This window comes from Hyalella azteca, unplaced genomic scaffold, assembly GCF_000764305.2.
Source record: "Hyalella azteca isolate HAZT.00-mixed unplaced genomic scaffold, Hazt_2.0.2 contig442, whole genome shotgun sequence".
Lineage (NCBI taxonomy): Eukaryota > Metazoa > Arthropoda > Malacostraca > Amphipoda > Hyalellidae > Hyalella > Hyalella azteca.
In genome coordinates this window covers 74,536-96,175 of record NW_025930793.1, presented here as the reverse complement: position 1 = coordinate 96,175, position 21,640 = coordinate 74,536, and positions in this window count along the sequence as shown.

Genomic DNA, 21,640 nt, shown 5'->3' with positions numbered 1-21,640 from the left:
TCAGGATAGCGTTGCTTCTGCATTGAACTCAATTTGTTCTATATAAAATTGCCAGTTTATATTTGTTGATTATGAGTGGGAGGTGTGGTAAAAGTCGCGGATTACATGTTTATACTCTTTTCGTAGATGGTGGTGCTTCAATATTCTAGCTAAGTGGTACAAAGTTATTATATTCACTATTTGTGAAGAAATTACTGATCCTCTTATTTGAATGGCTTAATTATCCTGATGTACCTTTATCTACTAACCACTCAGGTGTTTCACTGTTTTAAATTTGAATTTATACTGGTTTGGCCCGAGTTCTATTCAAGTTTGAAAAGGAAGTTATGAACGATGCTAAAAAATGTGAGCTAACTGTACAGCGAGAACTTGTTGAACAGTGATTGTTAACAAATGATGTTGATACTCGGAAATTTATATGCTCTCATGCTTTTAACCGAGATAACTTTAAAACTGATTTTTAACAGTGTGGAAGTTTCAAGAAGCTCGTGCATACGGCACAAGCCTCTTATGTAAGTTTTTGTACTTTTTAAGCAATATCACCATTCAAGAGACGAGGCTCAGTATTTCGAAAATTGAAACATCTGAACCATCGCAGAAATAAATTTAAAGATTTTTATATGCATATTGGCATTTTAATGTGAGTTTTTGAATATATATTCGAAAGCGTAAAATCAAAGTTGGTCTCAAAGCCCATTTTGCTCTTAGAAAACGTATTGCTGTTCCAAACATGACCGACAACAACAGGGAGCGAAGGACAACGAAATTAATAATTAATGTGTTTAGCAGTGTGCGATCACACGAAGTGTAGCAATGTGCATGTGCTAATTATTGACATAACGTTCCTTTTATTGCAGCTTGCGCTGCTTTCTCAATTTTAATGTATTGAGGGACTATAAGAATCTCTGGCTGAAAGGAATGAAAGTGGGCTCTTTTCATTTGAGAAATTGCACTCATTCCACGCGACAGCAAATAATGTTCTAAAGATATACATTTGGTATTTCCATTCGAACAAAAACGACTATGGAATTATATTAGTTTTATTGTGATACAACCATGTTGATGGTTGGTTACCGGTATCTGAAGCGTTTCTGAATGCGCCATTGTGATACGAAAAAAGGTAAAAGGTAGGACAAATGTTTGTAAACGTACTTCATTGTGGAACGAGTGGATACACTAGAAATTTTCGTAAACACACAAGCATTATTGAATGGTGGGAGTCGTGTTTTCGAACAATCTAACAGAATACAGAGTTAAAATAGGCGTTAGAAATACGGCAACCTAAAACTCGAATTAGTATATACAACTATTTTGATAAATATTTCCACCCGGCGTGAAATGCGAGACTGATTTATTTCATAAATATTAAAGCTAAAAAAGGATGAAAAATCTTGAAGATGATAAATAGTTAAGCTAAAAAATGATCATAAAATCTGTAAAAATGAAGCTTCTATTGGACACGACATGACTGAACACCTTGGAATATATTTACGTCTCTTGGAGTTTCACGGTGCTTATGATGGCGTCGTGTTTGCATGAGATTCCCCTCAAAATTTCTCGACAGAGTAACGCCTGCCGCCGCTCGCAAAGCGCGTCTTCAATTCCTGCGTCTAAAAATGCAATTCCACTTCGCATAGGAATTCTTATTGAGGCACTGAAGGCGTATGGAGATGAAAAAAATCCGGGGAATCCCTTAATTGCCCTGACTTCTGCTGGAAACTTCTGCAATTCTTCGACTGCGTTGCGCAAAAAGAAGCATATCTATGACGACCAAATTTTCTGTCGGATTTCATTTTATATTGCTTTCACTGGGATCTAGGGCAGCGGAAACTGGTTTAAATGCATTACGAAAAATTTTGAGAATAATGCATGTCAGAGAAGAGAAATTTTGTACCATGCTACGAACTCTGAATAATTTCACACGGAATGACAGAGTGAAGAAACACGCTAAAAACCCGTTAATTTTTATCTTTCATTGAAACTAAAATCAACATTGAAGAGGAATTTTTCTCCTCACACATATTGCACCGTAAAATTTGATGGGGACTGAAAAACATTAATAAAGAAAATTCATCACGCAGTATTTCCTAAGAAGCTAAGATAGAGGATAGTAGTATTCAACGTTCCGATAGTATTCGATAGTATTCGATAGTATTCCGAATACGATAGTATTCAACGTTCCGCGTCAAGATTCGCTGACAGGCAAGTACTGTCGTTGATGTTTGCAATCATCTGTTATTTTCGTAACTTGATTGTTTGTAAATATCAGTTTAAACACACACTAGTTACGAAAAAATAATAAATTGAGGAATTACACAACATCGCTCAATGACTGATGGAACAATTTAGGAATAATTTCAAATAAATGAATTTATGAAACAATTTCTAACAAATTTGTCAACTGGATAGAACTGGACGGTTCTAATAAACGAGTTGAAACGTCCCTGTTAACAAAAGTAACTTCTCAGATCGTTCACAGAGAAGAACCTCGATCAGATCGTATCCATGAGAAGATTTAGGGTCCACGTGAGAAGTCAACTACAGAATAAGACGCACTAATTTTTAAATAACACAATGACACTATCCGATACGAGGATGCATAAATAAATGAATACAACGCCACATTCATGTCATCGACACCTCACACGGCTCTAGACCTGTTGATTCCTGGCTACTCACAGGGCGGGTGGGATCTGTCTTTGGTCCCCTAATGCTTTAATGTTAGAAAATCTCATCCGTGTGATGAATTATTATATTGTTGAGGCAACCACGACACGCCCAATTCTGCCTACACGATCGAGCGACACAGAAGCTTGTTGGGAATTCATGACTCCTTTAATAGTAAGGCTTTTTTCTTCGCAATAAACCACATCACATCTTCGCAATAAACCACATCACATCTTCGAAATAAACCGCATCACAACCATAAATGAATTTCAAGTAAAGTAATTCATGATTTGCATAATCAATAAGTATAACGGTCATATTGCACTTGAAAATTACATAAAATTTATACCGAGACAATATTGAAAAAATGTATTATAAACGTAAAACTGCTTGATTAACAAATTTGCTACCATTCTTAAATATTGAACATGCAATATAATAGGACTGAAATTTCTGTTCCGCTTTGATGAACTCTCACATCAAATGGGATTTCAACCTTAATACTCGAAATGAACGCGGTAAAAAGGATAAAATATTAATATTTATCAGAAGCTTTATAATCAAACGTAGCCGATTTCGGGCTACGAAACTCCAGCCAATTATATGCGAGCGTAGCGGACACACTCCTACGACCTCGTCCCTCACTAACGTTTCGATCTTACCAGAAGCTTCATCTATAACATCATTGATAGAATTTAGCAGGCCCTCATAATCTTCTTTTTTTTGCCAGTAATGTGCCACTGATACGACGACATGATTCATATGTCTACGCGTACGTGCGAAGATTTCTGTCCGGGCATCAATCTACTTAATATCACCTCACGATACAATACTCGTTACATCATCCAACCACGCGTCATTTAATATTCGATAAAATCATTGCTCGGTGTATGAGGGGAGCGCAGCCGTGCACCACCAATTTTGTGCACCAATAAGCCCTGAAGCGAACACCTTGGATCTCTCCGGACATCCACTAATCAGCCGCGAATGGAACCTGCTATCCGTAACCGACACTTGACATCATTCTGCTTTGAATATTTGAGCTTTACACCCCCAGACACGAGGTCGAATAGCCTAGAGTCGAATGGCCGTCCACCACTGAACGTTGCGTCGAAGCATCACTTCATACTCTGGCCACCGCTCGAACTGGAACTTGCGTGCAACAGCCTGCGAACACCCGGCGTTGTCATCCTCCGGCCTTGCTTAAAACCTGCCGTCCACCACTGAACGTTGCGTCGAAGGATCACTTCATACCCTGGCCACCGCTCGAACTGGAACTTGCGCGCAACAGCCTGACGAGGAATTAACAATAAATCATTTATGCTGAAGAAAATTAGAGTACATATATTACATCATTTTTCGAAAATCGAATGTGCAAAGGTTTAAACATCCCTCTAGGTATTGAGATAATTCTTTACTGTAATATTAATGTAATCGTGTAATCGTAGAATAAATTTAGGGAGACATTTCGTTAAATATTAAAGAATTGTGAACACTGGAATGAAATTTTCTATAGATTTATATATCATTCCATCACCATAAATACTGGCCATTAACTGAACCATAACAGGAGGAAAGAATTCTTCGTGCCTGCATTGGCTTCATGACTCTCTAAGCCAGTTCATTGAGTTCATACTTTGATGTGAATTCAGGGAGTCGTTAGCTTCCTGAGTCTCCATCACAAAGGCCATTAGAGAACGGAGTCGCAAGGGCTAGGCAATCTATTACGCGCTTATCTCGACTCCCTCTCAAAGTTGTCGAGTCCTGACGACCCAAGAAGAGGAAATTATTGATGCCGGGCTGCTGTTCCTGCCCCATGCAGCTGCACGCGTCTGCAGGATGTTGGGGCATCAGGCTGCTGATGTTTGATATCATGTTTCGTGTGCGAAAAATATTACCGAGTAAAAATACTTGCACATGACAACGACTTTGGTTAATATAATGCGAAAGCTAATCGATCGATGCCAGCCCGAAAAGAATGCGTTCATTGCGTCAAATAATTTCTGAAGGTTCGTCTAAGATTAGCGTAAATTTATAAATTTTAATAGATTGATATGATTTTCTATTAGGATATACTCAATTGAATATGTCAAATAAGTAGTAAATAAAGTTAATTGGTCTTTGCCAAAATTTAGGAATGGTAGTAGTGTTTTTTTAATATATTTAATATATTTTCGATGCCATGTAAGATAGTTATTTGAGCATCATGAATAAGCCAAAGAGTTTTTTATTTACTCAAGGAATGTAATCCGGATCTTTTCATATAGAGTACATGTGGGTTAGTTTATCCCAAATACTGTCAGTTTTGTAGCTTTGACTAGTTTGCTGTGAAGATTTTTGGAATATTAATTTGAATTTATTTTTATCTCTTCTGACATCCCGAAGCTCCACCATCAGGTCGATGAATCAAGTTAAAAACTTGGTAATGATTTTCAAAATAAGGTTTTGGGATTATATTTCTCCTTACGAATACAGTCTTTAATCATAAATGGTTTTCTTCAAGCATGCATTTAATACTTTTCACTGCTATGGCACGATGTGCCATAGCAGTGAACCTTGGACACCGGAAATATAACAGATCGAGTGACAGTGACGTGGAATGTCTAAAAACTTTTTGATCAAGTCGTTGGGCGACTTTAAATGCAATTCATGAAAAACGTATGGAAAGACTCACAATGATCGTGTTTTTTGTTAGGATGTTATATTATGTTCATCAGTCCTAACATTGGTAATAGTCCAAAAATATTAGCTATTTCAATTATCGCAGGATCTTGAGCTAAGGTTAGGAATTTAACGATGTTTTTATGAGCAAATTTTTGTGAATGTTAATGTCGCGTCAGTAGTTGTGTCGAAAAGAAATTACCCCTACGTCTACTGGATATACTGTAAATGCCTCGTAATCTCTTCGTAATTACGGCGCAGCGTTTTGTCTGATGGTAACTGAAGTTGTCTTCCCACACACAGATTACTCACTACAGTAATTAATGTCAGTGTGTGGTACATCACACGAATCACCCATTGATCAGGCCCCTCGGGCAAACAATGAAGTTGGGCCGACTTGTCTGTCGCAGAGCCCTAAAGTGAAGCTACTCTGCCTAATAGGCAACCTTAATGAAGGGGTAATCAAGTCTGAGGGTCACTTTAATTAGACTCCTAAATGACCTCGCGGCAAAATGTTTCGTGAATCTCGGTGAGGCGAGAAGCACATCTGCCGACGAATAACTTGTCTTGCTATATAGCAGACAAAAAGCATTTGTAACGTTCACTAAATGGAAGCTTTATTTACATGGTTTGCGTGGTTGAGGTTCGAAGAAAGGAAAGAATGATTCGTACAACAGATTTAATGCCAAACCGTTAAAGCCATTTTTTCATGAACATTCTTTTTAGCAAAATTGAGCATACAGTTCAATTTTGCCATCATCGTATTACTGAGTCGCTTTTAAAACAGGCTCATGAATCCATTTGCTTTGCAACTAGGGAGATAATCGAGCTGATTATATACGAAACATTTATTTTTGTTTTAATCAAGTTAAATATAGTAATATAGTATTCATAATGTTAACGCTATGCAGCATGCAAATCATTCAGTTACGTTATTGTAAAACGTAGTCATGTATAGCATATATCGTAGTCTTCGATAGCATCCGAACGCCGTTGGCAGGTTTATAAAATCTTCCCTTAGGAACACATTAATTTCGATCTAACTTTTCACAATAACTCGGGATACATCTTGACTTCGGTCTCTTTTTTCAATGCCCTTTTTTTGTCTTCATGGTCCTCGAGAGAAAATCCCTATACCAGTCGGGCGTCATGGCAAAAACTTGTGACTGAGACGCACTGTTTTTGGGAAAGGCTGTTCCTCATCTTTATTTTGAGGCAAGGTAAGCTGTATTGTGTACATCATTAATTAAATCTAGCAGCATTAATTATGATTAATTCCATTCAATAGGGAGGTCATTCTGCAATTAAATTGGATATTTTAACAATGAGATAAAAATTTTCCTTATGCTTCTTTTCTTGTCCGTTTTTTTCTCCAGTCTTTATTCTAACCTTATGTTTATTGGCAACAAAGGAAAACTTACGGGAAATAGTCGTAAGATAATAAAATGAATGAAATTAATTTACGACGAAATTAAGCGTAAATAAGACCAAAGAAAGTCGATCAAACCCGAGAAAGATCGCTTTCACAGTATTATGCGTAAATGCCGTTAAAAATTGCGTGTATGCCAACGTTAACGCATTGAAAACAATTAATGAGTTTTCAAATTTGAAGTCCATTACTATTGTTATTTAAGTCTGTCATTTGCTCAGACAAATAAACTTTAAATCCCTTCGGAGAGCATAATCCATAATCGAGTTCACCTACTTTATCCACCTTAATGCTAAAACATTTATTAGTAGGATTATAATGAACGGATAAAAGACTATAAGTGATAGCAATTATGATTCTAGTTCAGAAATGTGGGAATCAAAGAGCGACCTAATAAATTTCTATGATTCATCACTAATATTTAACCTCAGCCCAAGCCCTGTAATTGACTGCCAAAGTGGAGTGTTTGGAATCTAAAACTTAACTTATGAAAACATTTAAATGTAACTTACAAGATGCAACATAATGAAATATTTTGTAACAATATTTTCGCAAAATGAGGGTGAAAATTTAGGGAAGTATATATACACGAGTTATCGATCTATGCAGTCAGTTCCAGAAAACCGTGTGCTAGGCGAGAGAAATGTTGTGCAATAAATAAATTCTTCATGATTCAATAGAAGGGCAAGGTTTGCCTATTTTTAGTGCATTTTCTCATTTATGGAAAAAATGCACTATTGTGCTCGCCATGTCCGTCTGTCCGTCCGTTTGTCCGTCCGTCCGTGACCTCAAGTTTTCGTCAACGAGAAAATGCGCTCTCTGTCACTCACTGCAGTGAGTACTGGGTTATATTTTTCAAACCATGATTTACTATCTTGTTGCTCCTTGTGACGCACTTGTAGACTCTGTCACAAACACCAAAAACAGTTAAGGAGAACATTAGTCATTTCTCTTCAATATAATTTTTTACGGATTTCAAAACAAAAGGACGCGTGTCTTGGTTATCTCATGAAATATGTCCTTCTTAAAGTAAACATCAGGGATTTTGAGTAATGTCTCTCCTCAAATATGAGTCTCTATATTTTAATTTTTTCTTCTGGAGATCGTTATTCTCCATCTGCAGCCGAAAAATTAAAGAAAATAAAGCTTGTGATTCTAGCTCTTGGCCTTAGAAGAAATTTGGACGAAAAATGTAATATAAATCTCTATTAATTGAGGCTGATTCTCTGAAAAACGTTCAGTTGGATTGAAATTTTAAACTATTACCGCTTTCATGTCAGCATAACGAACAATTTTTACAAGCAAAAATAATCAGCGGTCAACGCGGAAGCAAAAAATGTCTGCCCGTTGGTAAATTACCTTCTCGGTTCTCTGGCGGGAGAGCCAAGATTATTAAATCAAATACTGAGAAATATGTCCGTGGACTTGTGAGCGTAACTGATATCGCCACACTCGACTATTCTCAATCTCGATTAGTGATGTTACGAAAGTTTCCGTTCGTTCTGTAAAAGAAAATAAGAAAACGCACCAAATTTATTCTACGGTGCGTTAATATTTTTCGCAACTTTCCCGAAAAAAATGGTCATGGCAGGACGCTGAGAAGTATTTCTTCTGATATGACCGTAGTTTCGGAGCTCGTCTCCGGAACTAAGGAGAGATATTCGGCGGCCGGTGAGAAGACGGACGGCGGCATGAAGACGCGATATGAAGTTAAAGCGTCCGGGCCACCAAGTGCTTCCGGGAGACTTACGGAAACTTTATTTTTTCAATCCTTAAACAAATTATATTATAGTTTTATTTATTTAAACTTTTTACTCCGGGAGACTTACGGAAACTTTATTTTTTCAATCCTTAAACAAATTATATAATAGTTTTATTTATTTAAACTTTTTACTCCGGGAGACTCACGGAAACTGTATTTTTTTAAATCCTTAAACAAATTATATAATAGTTTATTTAAAGTTTGTTCATTTAAACTGAATCTTAACGTCTACAAGTTTCGCATTCTAAATGACATAGTGTGAATGTTGAATTTTAATCTCCATAAAAACTTCTTCAGGGTTTGATAGGATTACTAATTCATCCGCTCAGGGACACAAGTTAGTTATAGTTACAAGTTTCCCATAACCGAAATCAACATATAATCTAAATTATATCACTCAATAGTGATACAATCAAATTATCAATTAGTTGAAACCACATTGATGGAACAAGAATTAAATGAGTTCACTTTGATGGGATAGTAATTTAAATCCCAAAGTTTTTTTCCTCAAGAACAAAATTTTCTACCGACGAGAATGGGTTTTGAATTTGTTGCAATTTATTAGACTTTTTAACTGACTATCGCTTATACTAAACTGTAAAAATATACTAGGAACTAAAAATATGCTGCACAATAAATAGTCCACAGCGAATAATTTTTTTCCGATTGCATGATATTCTTTATGAAACAAAAAATTTTGATTTCGAGTTCTGAGCATACATTTGAATGTATAGGTGTTAACATATAGATGGATTAGCGAATATCAAACAAAAAGCCCATACTTCATTTGCTTCTTGTGATTACTGACTTTTGAATTGGGGTATCAATGTCGATCATTGATTCCCCCATTAATCATTGATTCAAATCAGTGTCAATCAATCCACAGAGTTGTACACTAATAGAATATTCCGAATACACAATCCTACCTGCATATACAGTATTTTAAATTCAAAGCCTCAATTAATGGGGGAGTATTTTACTTCTTCAAACGTTTACAGGAAGAAAATACAAATTCTATATGAAAATTGATAACAATGATCTGGAGATCTTATGTTGATCTTTCTGCAACAGTCCCCAGCCTTCAGGAGCCATATTTTCAAAAAAAGTAAAGAGATCGTAAGTTCATTAGCACATCATTGACGGCTTTCAAGCAAAATCCATCAATCATAGACAAGAAAATAGAGCGTAAATACTTGGGTTAACTTAGCGAATTTTGAAAGTAAGGCGCCTGATCTTTCCACTTCCCTAGTCCTATTATCTTAAGTTCTGCCGTCGCGCTGAGCAACTCATTGCCCCCGTGGCTAGCTCGGTATACGGTTGCCTACTGCACAGCTCACTGCAAACGAAGGGAAGCTGGATTAGCTTCCTACGCCGGCAGGGGCCTCCAAACTTTTTTCCCCAAGGGCCAAGAGCAAGCTTTCTAAAACAATCGGTGGACGGGTAAGCCGCGTTATTGTTTTTAGTTCACGCGTAACCAGAAATGCCACGCTCGATTTTTGTGTACATTATGTTGAACTACGAGATATCCTCGGCGGGCCGGATGGAACCTAGCCGCGGTGGGCCGGATCCGTTTCGCGGGTCGTACTTTGGATACCCCTCATAAATACCCCTCTTGTACCCCTCTCGTACGGGATCATGGATCAACTTTGCTGCGTTGTGCTGGCACATGCTGAAAGCAGACCGGAAACTGGCCAGATCTGCCGATGCGTTAATTGTTGGAAATCTTCACAGAGAATAGGAATTATGGTTTGTAATTCCTACCGTATACAACTGAACACAATATAAAAATTAGGTAATTTGTATTTTTTTTTGTAGCGATGTTAACTTCACTGCCGATTATCCATAAAAATTTATCGCATCTCATTATTCCGAGTGTCTGAATGAGCTGATCAAAAGCCAAGAATATCTCGAATGATGGTTTAAAATTCGACTCTTAGAAATTCCTAACTAATTTTCTAGTTAAGACATACGAAATTCAAGCGAAAAACATTGCTAGGCAAACATAGAACATTCCGTTAATTATTTCTAATGACGTCATCGTTCTGATCCGGAATGACCGCTGCCATCTTGTGATCGTTGTGTCCTAGTTTCCCATCATGGAAGTAAATTATTACAATTAAATATTAAATTATTAAAAAAGATCGATTGGCGATTTCTGAATGAAACACCGTGAAAAATCAATCAAAGGGTAAGAGATCGTTTCAACATCAATGCCTGTTGAATAATTAAAAATTTTCTCATGTAATTCTCACTTTCTTGAACAATCTTGCCGAGCTTTACGAGTAACTAATTAATTTAACTATGTTATTCCGTTCTCCAAAAGTTTCCACTATTACAATTAAATTGTTGTCAATTTATGACAGATATATTCGAACAACTGATGCAAAGTGAGAGGAATCTTGAATCATTTGCATACTTTTTGATGTAGTTCATTAAAATAATTAAATTTTCTAGTAGTGTCTCATTACGTAGCCATATTTTCGTATCTATGATTACTTTGCCTTCAATTAAAACAAACATATTATTGATATACCTCGCCGTAGCCACGATAACTAACGATTCCATGAATTGTTCCGGAATTTTTTTTGTGAGATCGAGGCAAAGTCGTGACACGAGTAAACACACGTGATGTGATAGATGAGAATAATTAATTCGAATCACTTTCTTGGACCGCAATTTAAATGATTGCTCCGCGTCACAAGTGCACGCTTTTTCCTAAACAGCTTTTAATAATAAATGACACCATTAAATCTCGAATTTTGACTAGATTCCAGCAAATATTTTACCGGTTAAATCTGGGCCTTCTAAAATTATTGAGGTTTTACTTTTCCACGAAAGTATTTTGTTGCTAAGACACATGCTGATTGATGAAATATTTGACTGTGAGATGCCATGCAAGCATGCCTGCAATAAAAGTTTTCCTTAAACAAATGAGTGCAACTGAGGTCATACATAATAAAATTAACGTGTAGTATACGAACGTTAACGAACGGTATGCAGACGTTGCAAGATGAACCCACTAACTTGCTCACTTTGTTTCATTAATGAAAATCATGTCATCAACTTACTTTAGCTAACAAACTTCATCAATCTATTCTCGAAATCCGCATATTGGTATCAGACTATGTGTTGCCATTTAAACGTTTTATTGAAATAATTTTTGGGCATAAATTTCTACGTATAATCTACTGAGAAGCACATCAATATTGCAATTTGAAGCTATCGTGCTGTGTGCTGACTTTCAACTGCCGTACTGCGAGTGCTGACTTTCAACTGCCGTACTGCGTGAGCTGACTTTTAACTGCCGTACTGCGAGTGCTGACTTTCAACTGCCGTACTGCGTGAGCTGACTTTTAACTGCCGTACTTGCGTGAGCTGACTTTTAACTGCCGTACTGCGTGAGCTGACTTTCTAACTGCCGTACTTGCGTGAGCTGACTTTTAACTGCCGTACTGCGTGAGCTGACTTTCAACTGCCGTACTGCGTGAGCTGACTTTTAACTGCCGTACTGCGTGAGCTGACTTTCAACTGTCGTACTGCGTGTGCTGACTTCCAGCTCTGCGTGGGCTGACTTTCTACTGAAGTTTCCAACACAATTTCGAAAGATATATTGATGTAGTTGTACACTTTATTTGGGTTTAAATGCTTCAAACCAAAACATTACTCATCGTTTAAACATTATTCATCAAGAGCATCCAGGTTGATTGACCGACTTTGATTGACCATACATCAACTATCAGCCATAAATATTAGACTTTAAAATTATTTTTCAAGCGCGAAATCAATTAAACAAAGTGTTATTTGGTGAAAAAGATTAAAATAAACTCGGTTGCTTCAGAAATATTGAATACGCTTCAAGATTTGTGCTTTTTACGATGATAATAATTAATCAACTTTCTTTCAAACTTACCAAAGAATGATCTTTCTCGGACTTCTCAACCCATTTAGGTGCATCAGCCGATGACTCATTTCTATCGTACTGTTACATTTTTCTCTTATAATTTTTATTTAACTGTTTTCAAGCCACAAGTACTAGTTCATAAAAACTTGACTAATTACTATGCTAAACGTTAAGCTCGCGACTGAGTAATTGCGTATGCATCGATAAATTAGAAACTCTTGATTAAGAATAGTTCTGTAAGGAGCAAAATTATCCAGCATGTATAATAATAATAAGGAAGTGATAATAATAATGAGGAATTGCTAGGGTTCTCAAGTTTCAAAGCCGTGATCTTTGCAGGCATAGGCGTACTTATATGCGACTGCGGCTGACGCTGTGGCATGGCGCTGTGTGCGCAGCATAGGTGCTGGCATGGCAAGGAGGGCCATTTACTAGGAGTAGATTTATGGCTTCCAATATTGGGCCATCCTTTTAGGTAAGTGCAGCTGTTTAACGGCTCCTCAAACAGATCGTCTCTTCCTTTCCTCGCTCAACTCTTAAGCTCCAGGTTCGAGGCTCCAAAAGGACATCGGGAAGACGTTCGTGTTCTGCCGCACGATGTTCTGTCGTGCCATCAGAGTGCATTTCTACCGGCGATACGAGGACATTTTGACACTAAGTTTCAAGGAGAAATTTACGATGGAAAATAGCACACTCGAATTGTCTGAAGGAGAGTGTAATCGAGACTGGGAATTCATTACATGGTGATATAGTGATTGAAATTCAACGCATGTTTAAAAATAAGTATCAAACATTTTTAATAGTGAAATGAGTATTATCATAACAAGGAATAAGTGGTAATAAAAAAAATGAATTTAATAGAAATTTATTATTATTATCAGAAAAACAAAAATTGAGAACATGTAAAATTAAACGGAAAGTATTTTTTATGCTATTCAAGAACATATGTTTTATTTTACTATTCAGAAAGCTTCACCGTACTGTTAAAAATAATCTGAAAATGATCAACAGCTCATCGACATATCTTCCTCGATTATCGTTTAATTTCAGCAAGGTATGAATGCGTCACTTTAACTGAAGATACCTTCATTATTTTGCAGTTTATACATATCTCGATAACTCATAACTATGTTTTTACCGAATATCTGTTGTACATGCAATCCTTATGGAATATTTGCTGTATAAGGTTAAATTTAAATAAAGTTAATTAAATTTAAATTAGTTGGTTAGCCTTACCGATTTGACTAGCGTTATTAGCAGATAGATTATTTTTATAGTACTTTGATATCTTAGAATAATAATACTCAAGTGTCCATCATCGCATAGTAAATGGTTAATTTGATATTTCTGAGGACGCATTGCGCGTTTTATTTTTAAATTCATATTCCAACATCAACTAACATCTGAAGTCCTGCAATCGAATTTGCATTACTGCAGGTGCGTTCGGCTCGTCGAGAGCTGCGAGAGCTCCAGACAGCCACATGTGGTCTCCTCTCTTGGAGCTAGTATAGCTTACAGAATTATATGTTAGGAAGTTGAGCTGCAGAACACCGTTGTATGTCTACCGCTCATCTGTGACTAAAAATAAAAGGATATCATTACTAATAATATGCTTCTTGATTAAATAATTGAGCTTTGTAAAATACTATTAATCTTTTGCCTGTTAAAAAATTGCGTCAGTTTTAAGCGAATAAATTGAATATATTATTTGGGTTTACGTTACAGTGTAAAAATGAACTAAATCGGAGACAAATAAAATTCAACGGGAATGTAGAATAAATAAATAAATAGGAATGTCGAGATAAAAGTGCAGAAAATTTAACTTAAAGGACTAGATCGTTTCGTTGATAAGTTCTTACACTCGGAAACTTTGCAAGGAAAATCGGAGAGAATAAACAGAATTCAGCGTAGAATTGATTGAGTTATCAATGAAATCAACTAGCAACCTTAATTGAGCCTATGAACATATCTGCATTTGCGAAGGTTGCATAGTAGTGATGAACTATGAAGTGGATTAATTGTTGCATTGGATCACGTCTAGAAATAATAAGAAGTAAATAATGACATATGGAAAGAACAATTATAATAATAACCAATAATAATTTTACATTAAAATAATAACTTTACAGGAAATGAGACAAAATCAATGTCTCCATAAAGTCTCATTGACTGAAGAATTCTGTGCAACACATAATATATTGAGCAAAATCTCATTGACACGATTTATCATGCCGAGCTTATCATACTCACGACAGATAATTATGTAGAATAATTAATTGTTTTAAAACATGCAGATAACCAGAAATTGTTTACGGCACACAATGCATTTCATGGTCTCTCCCAAAATTTATTTCTTGGGAGTTTTTCAGTCCTTGAAATTTATAGATTCTTTGAACGATGGTATTCCCAAAAATATTTATGTCAATGTTAATGAATGTCAATGAATGAATAAATGAATACGCATATGTCAATGATGTCAATGAATGAATAAAATGAATACGCATTGTATAGAATTACGATGAAGAATTACAATCCGATATACTCTGAATTAGATCATCAAGACTAGAAATATTATTATATATATCATATTATTACATATATTATTATAGATCAAGGCTAGAAATATTATTGGTCAAGACGCATTGATTCTGTCAGGAATCGTGTTGGGATTATGAGGGAAGTCTTGGAGGCTTCTGGCCTCTCATCAAATTGATTGTGTGGATTAGAGCCCCGACCTTTGCAGAGTTCCCTTCAGTATTTGCTCGCAGTAAATTCAAGTCATCAGACCGTGATAAACGCCTGCTCTCTAGAGATATGTAATAAGAACTATAAAATGCATTAAGAATAAATGTCCTATTTTCAACATTTTCAAGTTCACAGGCGACGGGACTTTCTTTTGCTTCACTGGAAATGTTTTTTGGTCACTAAATTTCGCACGTCGCAGTTTCATTGTCGATTGTGGATTTTAGAACGAAATGTAAACTTTTTTTGTTATCATAAAAGGACAGTTTTTCAATAGAATTTGTTTCAAGAACTGAAAAAAGAATTATTTATATTCAGAGTACTTTTCGCTTTAAACTTAAATTATCAATCAAGGAGCGTTTTTAAATGAATTTAACTAATGATTGAGTTCTGTGTACAGTATTTACTGAGTCAAGATAAATTCGTTCAATAATCTGAATTAAATTATTCATTTACTAACTTTCAGCTAACGAGACGAATTTATTATTTGTGGCGGAATCTTCGCAATCTTGGATGATTTGAAAATTACAGATACCAGATGAAAATCTCCAATAAATTTAAAATAATCAAGCCATAACATAAGTTTCAAATGTTGAACTACGCCGCAAAAGCGGTTTTATCTTATCAAGGTAACGATTTTCAGTTTTAAATTTCGATATTAAATTCGTGTCAGAAAGTTGTCCCTTCGATGTTTGCAAATTTAAAGTTTGTAAATTTCATTCAAATGAACAACGTCAGCATTGCAAGACAACAAAATGACCTCCGAAAAGTAAGAAATCGTTCATATACTCAAAAATTCCATTGGGAATAGAGGAACATTTTAAATTTCTATTTTCTTTTGAATATAGCCACCAATAGAAGCACTTTATTTCAAACTCAATGGAGAATAAATACATCACAAAAAAATTCAATATTTAGTTGATTGAAATAATTAAATATGTGCCATTATAGCAAACGTAATCACTACATATTAAAATATACCTAATATAATTCAACACTACTCTCGGGCCGTGGTGTTTCAGTGAGTAAATAAAAACGATGAAAAAAAAACGATGAAATCTCTAGAAAAACGATGAATCTCAATTTTATCAGTGGGTGATCAAGGAAAAGTCAAATGATACACCATTGCCAATACTGGCTCTCGTATGCTTTATAATGCTTAAAATTAAATAATAACTTATGAACAACTGCTTCCATTTGAGTAGAAATATGCGCGCTGAAGCGTCGAACAGCTTAGGGTAGAGCAAACAGGAAACTAAGTCGTTTTCTGCTGAGGCTCTGAGGGCCATCGGGTGTTTTTTTTTATTGCTGCCAATAACGGGACGAAGAATGTTTCCTCCTTCCCTTAATTTCAAAACAATACCAGGAACGGCGCCTAGCTGTTGGCATGAGGCTCTCGCGTGTAGCTCATTTCTCCCCCGTACGTATTGTTCATATCGATTGATGCTTGCGTTTCGCGATTAGAAACGATCGTATATTACACATCGATTCGTGGCATTTATTTTTTTTATAGCTTCGCTGAATGGCTAGAAGATGATTAAAAGTAATTTTTTGTTGAAAATAAATTAATGAATTTAGTTATTAACACGGTCAGAAACGGAATATATTGATTATAATGATCAGCGCACCGCACAAGCAGATTTCTCGAAATTAGTGCATTTGATACGTTACGATATAAACAAATAGACAAATACCAGGTAAAATATGATGTTCTTGCATTAATTCCGTATATGCTTCAATTTTGTGAAAAATAAGGTCATAATTAAGTTAGAAAAGTGAGAAATTGTGTGTGTCATTAAAATATTCTGTACGGCGGAGATATGATGGAATACGACTGGATAAATATATGGTAAAACTCTGCTAAGCGTTGTTTGTATGTAATTTATGAAACGCGTGAACTGACTTTGTAAATAATTTATGAAACGCGTGAACTGATTTTGTAAATAATTTATGAAACGCGTCAACTGAAGAGCATGACTACTAAAACAACAGCGAAATGTCTACATTTACTTTTTTCTAAGGATATTAAGAGCAACAAGTAAAATTTGAGTGCAAATTTAAATTAGTTTTGCAAAATTAATTTTCTCGTAAATGGTCATACAAATGGCATCATAAATGGTCATGCAAATGCTTCCTGTAATTTGTTCATCTATTTTATGAGTTAAGAAGGAACATAGCGCGACCAAACCTTGGCGTGCACACAAGGCGCAAAGAGCGACGAAACTTAGCCTTTATTTTAGTGTAGGGACGCCCGGTATCGACACGAAGATGCCTTACGAGGTCCTTGTATTTTCAAACGAAGAAATTTATGCAAAGTGGGCGCCATGCCAGTGCAATGAATCAGGAATATGCCTAGTAATATGAAAGGCCGGTAGCTTCCACTGAACAAACTCTATTGAAAAACTTAGAAAGCGCTCTGAGCGATGGGCAATAATTCCATGCTAACGATACGACTCCAGTAATAAATTAAAGGGTTACATACTAGACTTATCTGTAGCAAAAATTTAAAAAAAATGGTTGGTAGGTTACCCTTGCTTCACATTTTTGAGGAATTTATAATGAGCCTGTTATTTTGGAATCTACTTAAAATAAACAACAATAAAGAATTTTTTAACTCTTGGAACTTATATTGAATGTTTTTTCCATATTCTAACTCAAAACAAGAACATTATCACAGCGTTCGACCGAGGTCGAGTATATAAAAAAACGCCGCCCGATATAGTGAACGTCAAAATAAATTCGAAATTGTATTTATTTAATAACTTTAATGAAAAGTTAATGATAATGACGATGATTAGTTGAATTGGATCAGTGAAAGCGAATGGATGGAGACTGGTCACTTGAAATTTAGAAGTTACAGCTTAAGAAATGATCAAGGAGGTTTTGGATTCTTTATTACAATATTTACCTTTCACCCATTGTACGGAGCCAAATTTGTTGCTTCGACATAACAGTGTCAATGTTCCAAATCAACATTTATAAGATGCATGTTTTTTTCCTTGTTACGGATCACTAGATGAACTTCGTTGTCAAAATTAAGTTGCTTTAGGGCGATGAACCCGTGTTTTACTCACCCTCAATTAAGCAATATTCATTCTAACAGATCAGACATCAATTAAATAGACGACTAGGGTAGGTATGTACCGAAAAGTACGCTACAGATTCATTCATATAACATCAGAGTCACGTCTTTAGCACGGAAACTTCGTTGATGAACAGGATATGAGAACAAATTAAACCCACACCCCAAGTTTCATGATGCGCAACTCTAACAAAATTCGGGGTATGCTTCAGCCTGTGCCCCAGAATTGCTATGTTCGCGTAAGAGTTATTCTGGGTCAGTTGGCCAACTTAAACCTGGTTAATTCGAGATGAGTGTTTATTAATAATTTAACCTAGACTCAATTTTTGTACATTTAGGCTATTTATTGTATGTTATTGTCCCTCATGAGAGTGTGGAACTGTGGATAGAGCAGCCAGCATCTTTTATTACTTGCTTTTCGTTGGGCTTCGTGAACGAGTACTTAAAGTACGGCTGGCGAACCTCGTACTGTGGTGCTTCGAATGGTACGATTTTCGCATCCAATGATATTTATTAAATCAGTGTTCTCCCGTTTATGTTATAAGCTGCTGTAGCTCCTGAAGCATGCATGAACTTTTGAGGCATGATTTTTATGTTAGTAATTAGAGACTATTTGGCAACCGTAAAATTGAAGGTGAAGAAGCAGAACTTTATGTAAACTTGAATTCAGCGAACCCAAAGTTGTAAAAATACTTGACCAATACTTGTTCATGTGACCCAATGAAATTATTCCCGATGTATTGAAGGTCATCTGAGTTATGGGAATACTTTATTATGGGCATGCAGAATCACATAATTTATGGCAATCACTAAGCTTTATGTGAGGTAGGTAAGACTAAATACAAATTTGTTACAACATACTCATTACCAAGCACATTCTTCCACAAATTATTTAATAACATCTATTTCTGATGATATAATAAAAACCAAAACCATTATCTTCAAATGATCTGAGAGACATCCCAATCGTCTTGTCGCCTCAAGTTTCCGGGGGCGACTGGCTGGCAGTGACTGACAGCTACTCGGAGTTCCTCTGACAACTCCAAAGCAAATTTTTCAAAGTTATTTTGTAGGGATTTAAGAGTGAAAAGTAGATCTTGAGTTGGTAGATTAAATCTTGGGATTTGGCTTACAAAATCAGGGAACCTCGCGTTGCCAACTTTGTGACATTCTTCCTCATATATTTGCTCGAGTTGGATAACTGTATAGGCTTGCAATTAAATATTGTGAGGATATCTAAGCATATAAGAATAATATCAAGTATGTATCCTGTACATCGCGCAAAGAAGACTGTTCTAGGCAAAATACCTGCAAACTTGAATAGGTTTTATTCAAGTTTTATTTCCTTATATTTTGCGATTTTTTGAGACAAGTTTTTTTCAAGTTTTATTTTCTTATATTTTGCGATTTGCTGGGACAATTTTTTTTCAAAATTTATTTTCTTACATTTCACCATTTGTCGGGACACTCATTCAGGATCATGAGTTACTGCCGTCACCAACACGACGCACTGAACAGCCATACATCATCTCGGAGTCGGCAGCCGGTCACATTATATAACATAACTCATGAACATTTCAAGGGTACTGGTTATGAATGTTTTCCAATACATCGGTTGCGATCATTGACAACACATAATTTCCGGAGCGAGTGTTTCTTCTATAAGGAAGCGTCAACGAGAGAACATTCACGAACAGGCTTTAGTTAATGATGAGAACGGGAGAAGAGACCGGATCAATGAATTAGTTGAAAAATGTAAATGTGACAAATGTAATCAAGCTCTTATTAACGACACTGATTAGACTTGTTTCTTTACGGTACCAATCATCCATTATAATATTCTGGTTCTCTTCCCATTTACCTGAAATAATCAATATAAATTTTTTTGTAAACTCATCTGGCAAAGTAAAAAACTATTCGTAATTTCTTCATAATTTCGTGCAACTTGTTAAAAAGGTCGACGCTGTTCAATAATTTGCTCAGATCCACTCGATAATGGCTTAATTTTGCTGCACAGATAAATTTTGAGTAAAGAATATACCCTGAACAAGAGTCCTGTTTCACACAGCCGTGAAAACGAATTTTGCGTGATTTTTTCCAGAATATGACTACGTAAGTGTCTGCGTCCCCGCCATTCAATTAACTTCTTTAAAAAAATCCTCCATATCGAAATTTTTAGTCTCCACTTTCATAAAGGAGCCTCAAGCGGCTCTGAATGGTGGGCCTCAAGACGCCTTTATGAAGCATTGAAGCCGCAACTTCGAAAGTGAAATATTTGCTTGACTTGAAGGCCAAATGCGGAATAAAATTTATTTGCTTTTGAGAAATAGAGATTTTATAGTAATTTTCAGAATGCTGTGGTTAGATTACAGCTAGGCCCAAATTATATTAGCAATTTAATCGTGTCAATTTCTAAAACTAAGCTAACATAACTCAAAAGAAAATCTTGTGACAGTTATACAGACGCACGATTTATATAAAGATATAGTGCAGGAATTTAAATGATATATTGCAGGAATTAGTATTTTACGTTGATATTTTACAAAATACAGTTGAGTGCTTCACTGACTGAATACAGGCAATAAATTGGCTTCACACTGCTAATGCCATTTTGAATCAAATTAATAATGCAACGGATAATTTTTAACATCAAAAACTCAGTGAAATTATGCAAGGACGTTGTCAAGCCTGTCAGCTGTCGCCTTAGCCCCGAGGCTTCGCCTACATCTTTCAGTCCGGGCGTCGGGCGACGATGAGAACTTGGGACTCGGTGTAAAGGCGAAGGCAACACATGAAGCATCAAGTTCAGCAGATTTATTAAATAGAAGTTTGACAGAGATTAACAAAACTGCGGCTGCGATTAAAGATCCAAATCTCATTTGAGCGGAACTCCTGAACAAAAGTTAGAACAACTAAACACGATTTGAGAAACGGTTTCTGAGGTAGGAGGCGTCAGCTCAAAGTGTATCGATGAACTCCTGCTCCAGCTACTGTTTCGTAAACCCATCATTCATTTTTTATCGCGACATTCCAGAATAAGTTTGAACAATAAAAAGAGTGGAAAGTGGTTCTTCACGCAACGTCTATGCACTGAGAAATAAGATAAGTTAATCAACACATTTTAACAGTCGTTTTCAACATCAGTAGAGGAATTTTCGTGGAGTTTCATACATATACGAATGAATTTATAAATTTTTATTGTATGATACCTCAACTATGAAAATAGTTTAGATTATTTTATATAGTTACATTATTTTTCTTAGCAGAAGAATTCCAGTTTGAAATGAACAGGAAATTGTCGGTAAGAAATTGCGCAATAAGTGTGGCAGTTCCTACCAGAGCGCATGCCAAGGTCCGGCACGCTGGCGAGATTTCATATCACCCCAACGAGGCCGG